Genomic DNA, 6912 nt, shown 5'->3' with positions numbered 1-6912 from the left:
ATCGGCGCTTACCTCGATGCAGCATCTCGAGACGGGGCCAGAGTGCAGACGGGCGCCAGCAATATCCCGATTCTTCTTATTCTTATTCTTCATTTTGTTATTCTTGATCTTCTTGGGGACTGCAATAAGTCGAGGGTCATTCTCTCCAGAGACTCGAGTGTCCGGGAGGCGCGAAGAAGACCAGGAAGGTCGTGGTCTCCACGTATCCATGTCTCTTATTGTTAATGTCTGGTTGATGACCAAGAAAAAGATAATATGTATAAAGTAAGTAAGTAAGGAAGAAAGAAATAAAGAAAGTAAGAAAGAAAGAAAGCAAAAGACTAAAGACTTGGTCTCTTGGACAAGGGACTAATATCGCAGTAGCATCGACGACCCAACTCGACTCGGCTCGCGGGATTCGAGCTGGATGTTTAATTAGGTGGGAGCGAGCTATCGAGTGCCAGTAGCAGTATCCGCATCAGGGGGTCGAACGAGATGAATAAAAATAAAATAAATAAGTATAATAAATAAAAAAAAAAGTATTCAATCGACAGAGACGGAGAAAACAAAAAGAAAAGACAAAAAATTAATGGAAACAAAAAACAAAAAAGAAAGATAGAAATATAGACAATCCCTCTATTCTTATCCAGCTTCATCAAGCTCGCGAACTTACTGAACCGGAGGGTGGGGTTGAAGAGGGTGATGGTGGTGGTGTGCCAGTGATACAGCGTCGAGAAGCAAGAGACGAAGGACAAGAGGATAGAAAGCAGCAACGTGGCAAGAAATTGTCTGCGATTTTGTTTTACCCGGGCTACTACTGGTGCACTGGTGGTGATGCTGATGCTGTTGTGTGCTTGGTTCGTCTCTACTTCTCATACCTCTCTTGGCCACCTTGATCGTACTCATCGATTTCTCACACTCGACTGTCCTCCAACTACCATCCTGTCTCTCGCTTTGGCCTCCGATACTCCGGGTTGTAACCTCTACTCTTTTGCTGCTGCGGGGGGACCACGGGAACGCAAAGTAGCTGAAACGACGCGAGAAAAAAAAGGACCGAATGAGAATGAAAGAATACAAGAGCCTGCTGCTGCAAGTACTGTATTGCGATGCTTGCATCCAGCTCTCTCTTAAGCTATATACTGTTTTATTTTATTATTTTTATCTTATTTCTATCTCGCTGATGCTCCGTACCCATAGCACGCTGTATCGTTTCCGCGAGAGGTGAGGGACGTCGAGTGCTGCGGGAGACAGATAAATGCTTGGAATTAGTTCCCCGTATTGTATCCTTCGCAGATCCAACGATCCCTGATCATCCCCGCGATGTTTCTTCTTTTTTTTTATTTATTTATTTTTTCGTTACTCTTCATCCTATTCTTTTCTTTTTTCACGAACTACTCTACTTCTTCTTGCACGGGTATTCATCCGCTCTTCAATCGCCTAAGCGAGATTGCTTGATTCATTACACTTATATAAAACTCCGTTTCGCTCTGCGTTGCAGTAATCGTTAATTCCTAAGAGAAGAAGACCAAAGCACCATAGCTCTCCCTCGAAATTTGGCCCAATCAGAAAGAAAATTGTCAAAACAACTCGTATCCGGTGCTCAAAAGCCAAAAATGAAATTACTCACCCAAGATCCCCCTAAATTTGTTCCATTCTGCGCAGCAATACTAATCCCTACAATAAAATTTATGAATAAATGTTTCGAGCTTTTTCGCGGCCATAAACCGTGAAAGGGTTCGAAAGTAAAAAAATGTAAAAGAGCTATAGATTATACAAAAGATGGAGATGGTTAGAGTGTGGCTGTGGCTCTTGTGGAGCAACTGAACTCTGAACTGTCTTTTTTATTTTATTTTCATCCTTCCAGGCAAAATGTATGAATCGTGTTGCAGAAAGGCTTTGGGAGTGTGTGGGCTAATGGCCACGCGGAGGAGTTTCCTTCTAGCCTTAAATCTACTACCTACTTCCTACTACCCCTTGTATGTATGTTACTCGTCAGCAGGCTACTCTGGCTTCAACTCGCTGCTAACTCACTCACTAAAATTTTCCGTCTCTCATTTTCGTCTGGCTGTGTATCTGTGAATTCTCATATGTATATGAGAACGAAGAAGAGAAAGAATAAAGAGAATAAATGGATATAATAGGATGAGAGAATATACATCTAAATGAGTGAAGAATATATATATATATATATATATATATATATATATATATATATATATATATATATATAAGAGTGCGTTATTCGATGATGATGGTCACACTCACAAAATATCCGTTTTCCTCAGTAGAAATCTCATTTCATGCCGGAAACCCCAAAAGGGATTAACGCCAGCCATTTTGTGAGCTACGAGAGAATGAGAGAAAAAGAGTGAGAGACAGAGAGAGACAGAAAGTGGCTGATTTTAACTTTTGCGACGGCTAACACTATGATAAAGCTCTCAACGGTATAATGGTGGATACTACCATATCTTTTAAACTGATTACCTACGGACAACCAGACCCGAAAAGGTTTCATCACCCTGTACGCTACATGAGGAATTGTATAGACAGAGATAGTATAGGTGTATCCACCCGCGCTCGCTTCGTTAAAAAGGGGTAAAAGCTTAGCCGACAATTTTACTACGTTCTGTCTGCTCAATTGAAACAACTTTTATATCTTTTACGTCGCGGTTACTTTATCTCACTGATAATTTAAATGTTGACCATTTTGTAAAGTAATAAGTAAAGTATTAAATTGAAATTATTTAATGTACAAAATAATTGTCAAAATTTTTCTTCTTAATTACATCAAATATATAAAACAGTATTCAGCTATCGAGTATTATTGTAACAAAAAAGCTACACTCTCCAATTCAATCACGATAGATAACACGACAAGAATAGAACGCGTGTGTTTTATCACTAGTGTCTACATATAGTTGATGATCTAATGACAATAATAATAAAAGGAGCTAAAGGTATTTTTAAAAACTTCCAATAACTGTCGAAATAAAATGTCACTTAGTCAATTCCAATAGTTGCATGAAAAAAGAATCACATATGCCCATATGTGGAGCATCAAAGGAGTACGTATAAAAATCGGCCACATATGAAGCATATCCTGGTTTAGAAAATCTCATAGAATCCAATAGCTCATAAATTCCTATAGAGATTTTATAAGAATGAATGAGTTCTATGAGAAGTGTTATAGTTAAATATAGGACCTTATATATACAACTATAAGAATCCATCGGATTTTTTAAGCAAGGATATGGATCATACATATTCTACACATGACTCATATATTTTTCTGAATTGATCTATAACTTGTCTTATTGAGAAGGTTACTTGGAAGTTTAGGTTTTACTATATTTAAAAAATTGGTGTATTACCGTACGATGGACGGTGTGGCTCAATAAGTTATAGATCAAATCTAACGGAATATAGTATAGTACCGGATAGCTCAACTGTTAGAGCACTCGGCGCGATACCGAATTGGTCTGGGTTCGATTCCCAGTTCGGGCTGTCTATATTTTTCTCAATTTATCTATAAATTGTCTTATTGAGAAGGTTTGCATGTTTAGGTTTCCACTATATTTAAAAAAATTAGACATATATCGATCATATATAAATTATATATGGCGCTTTTCTACAAATGGCCATATATCGTCAGTGCCAGAAGAAAACAGCCAAACTACATTATTTAAAAAACAACTTTTTTGCAGTTCTTGTTGGTAATTGTCGTAACAAGCCCTGCTGATGATTGAATTAAATTTTTTCACACGAAAACCACCTAACTCAATCAAAAAATGTATGAAGGAACCGATACATTTATCAAGAACGCTAGAGTGTGTTCTATCACTAGTGTCTATATATACTTAATGATATAGTGACAATAATAATAATAGGAGCTCAAAGTATTTTTGAAGACTACCGATGATTGCCGAAAAGCCATCGGTCTTACTCGATGATGCTCTGTGAGGACGTCACATATAAAGTATAGATACATGTATTACAGCTATTATCATCGTATTATATATAGTTATTAACAATATACAGAACGTCAGACCTTTGAACCGAACATAATTTTAAAACTATAATGTTTATAAATATTAATGACTTTCTTTAATGAATTATTGACATCCTTCAGTGCCACAATTCGGTTATGGAAATTTTTTTTTTCGGTTTTATTAATATTTTTATTTCAAAAAAAAGGTCAACGTTCTGTAACAGATATGCGTTATAATTGAGTTTCAATGATTTTTATTTGAGCACATAAAAAATAAATGTTTTTAATAAAATGTTTAGTTGGTGTGATAGCTGTTCGTTAAAATACATTCGAAGCATAAAAGAATAAAAATGATAAATTTTATAAATTATTTGTTACTATTACAATTATGCAGTTACATTGTTTCGACGGTTTCAAAAACAAATGGTTATTTTTATTTTTTAATTTTAAAAAATTATCAAATCTATTTTTTAAAATTTATGTTCTTTTTTGTAAGTAATCTAATTATTTTTGAAAAATTGCAGCTGAAGAGATTGATGATGAGTCCATTGAATCAGAGTTATTAAAAAAAGATAATCTGCAGTGGATTTTACCGGTTTTTCAACTAAAATACACTAATGAGTCATCTAGTCTGTATCAATATGTCTTCAAATGTCAGGGAATATTAGTCAAACCTGATGCAGCTCTTACCGCCCGTCTTTGTATTGAAAAGTAATTATTTTTAATTAATAACTGATATTGAAAAATGATTATAATTATTTTTTAACGATAATTGATTATGGATAGTTCACCTTAATTAAGATTATTTGGGATTGAAACACCAGATAACAGTCGCTTTACTTGTAAATGAAAATAAACATATTACTTTACTAATGACCATTAATGACGAAAAAATCTTAAGCAAGCATGAACTCAATCATATTAATCAATATATATTACTCCGCGTTTGAGATGGAATTTAATATTAATCAGAGTAAAAAGAAGTTGAGTAGGTTTGCTGGAATGAAAAAAAATTTTTGTACGACATTATTATTAAAGTCTTAGAATAATTTTTTAAAAGCTAATTATAAATAAAAAAAAAAATTTCTATTAAGCAATTTTAATAGCTGCATGGAAAATGAATCATATATGCCCATGGTAAAAATATTACTACACAGAACACTTATTGGATGCATGTTTGATTCTAATGCACAGTTGAAATCTATAGCGAATTTGGTGTCGGCGAATTCAGGTCGGAGTTTAGAGCAGTACTCGTTCGCTGCACTAATCCAAAACATTTGTCTTGGCGTATAATGAAGTTTAGAAAGTTTTGGTTCTTGGTTATGATGATCAGCCCCATTTCTGTACGCTAAATATGCTTGTTTTATACCTCCATTGTCAGCAATATTTTCGCCATGAGTACTAAAACCTTCCACCTTCACGGAAAAAACGATGTAATAGTGGCAACTCTCTGGGATAGTACTAAGTACTTTCTGTAAAAAAACAAATTCAGACAGTTATTCAAATACATTTGAACAGCAGATTTAGCTTATCCTTCTTTTTCTATGTTCTCTATAGAGAAAAGTATATAATTATCAATTTTTCCCGTTCATGTCACAGTACAGAATCATACGCTATCGGGATTTTCTATGGAACCTCAAGTACAGATGGATTGACTAAATCTCTATATCATCTTCGAAAAAGTATCTCAGATTATGATAGCACTTCCTACGAAGCAGGATCCTTTGTTCGTAGTAAGTTTTGCATGAATTTTAATTATTTTTGATAATTCGTCATACAAAACAAATTATTAATTGTATACAGCTGTGCATGGCGTTCAATCTTCAGGCAAAATAACTATACGAGGTATAAGTATTTTGTTCCTCAAATCACCAATTAATAGTATCAATCCTATTACGATAAATAATTCACCAACAATAAATGATATTTATAAAAATATAAACAAACGCAAGTGCTTACGTATTTCAATTACAAACGATCAAAATCCTCGTAAGTATTTAATATTTTGTTTTTATATAAGTCAAATTTCTATATTTGAATTCTAATAATTCGATCATTGTTCCGATTTTAGAATTATATTTATCGTATTTTGATGAACAAGTAATTCCTTATTTTGAATTTATTAATGGTTGGTTAGATGCTCACTCTGTTTTTGATTTAGATAAAAATTTGATGAATATTTTTATACAACATGAACTAAGTGTATTTGCTACCGTGAAAAATTCGACATTGGCAACTAAGGTTTGTAAAAAAATTGTCATTGATATATAATCTATATGATTGTTGATCAAAGAAAAATATGATTTATAATTATCAATTTATCTAGAGCTTGCTTGGGAGTCCACTAATTTGTAAAATTGATGAAAATGAATATGCATTAACAGGATTACTGATAAATAATCATTACGATAGAATGCTTTTATACGCAAATATAGCGCAAGACTCGCCATGGTTAAACGGAAAATTGAATAATGTTTTTGGCCCTATGATACATTCCGAGTCAAGTACTCACTCCATTAAATATCGATTTTAATTATTATGACTTTTTCTTTCAAAATAATCAAGATTTTAACATAAGAGACTCAATTAATAGTAATGAAAAAAATGTAAAATTTAATAATAATGAGCCGTTTAAAAAAAATAATCTGTTTGAAAATTGTTCTTAGGTTTTGTTTTTTGAAATTTTGGTAGTTTCGAAAATTAAAAAATCGTTGATTTGTATTCTGTGTGATTGCATTTTTGAAATTCAACATTAACTATATGGTTGTACATCCAAGCAAAGAAAGTAAATATTATATTTCTTTTCGAATAAATTTCTTTTACAAAATGTATAATTGATTAAAAATAATTATTGAGTCAAGAAAACCAGTCCTAAAGAGTTAAAATTTTTTCTTCTAGTGCAATAATGCTATCCCAGGCCAAAAATAAAACTTGATTCAGGCTCG

At 33.3% G+C, this 6912-nt stretch overlaps 1 long non-coding RNA gene across 1 annotated transcript; it reads left to right on the top strand.

The window, feature by feature from the left end:
- Positions 1-4482: 4482 nt before the first annotated feature.
- LOC130668843 (uncharacterized) lies at positions 4483-5938 on the top strand. Its single transcript, XR_008990079.1, has 3 exons — positions 4483-4678; positions 5567-5700; positions 5771-5938. It is a non-coding gene; the product is annotated as an uncharacterized LOC130668843 (long non-coding RNA).
- The last annotated feature ends 974 nt before the right edge of the window (positions 5939-6912 follow it).

The sequence above is a fragment of the Microplitis mediator genome, chromosome 5 (assembly GCF_029852145.1).
Source record: "Microplitis mediator isolate UGA2020A chromosome 5, iyMicMedi2.1, whole genome shotgun sequence".
NCBI lineage: Eukaryota > Metazoa > Arthropoda > Insecta > Hymenoptera > Braconidae > Microplitis > Microplitis mediator.
The sequence above is the reverse complement of the archived record's forward strand: the minus strand, read 5'-3'. Positions and strand labels throughout refer to the sequence as shown.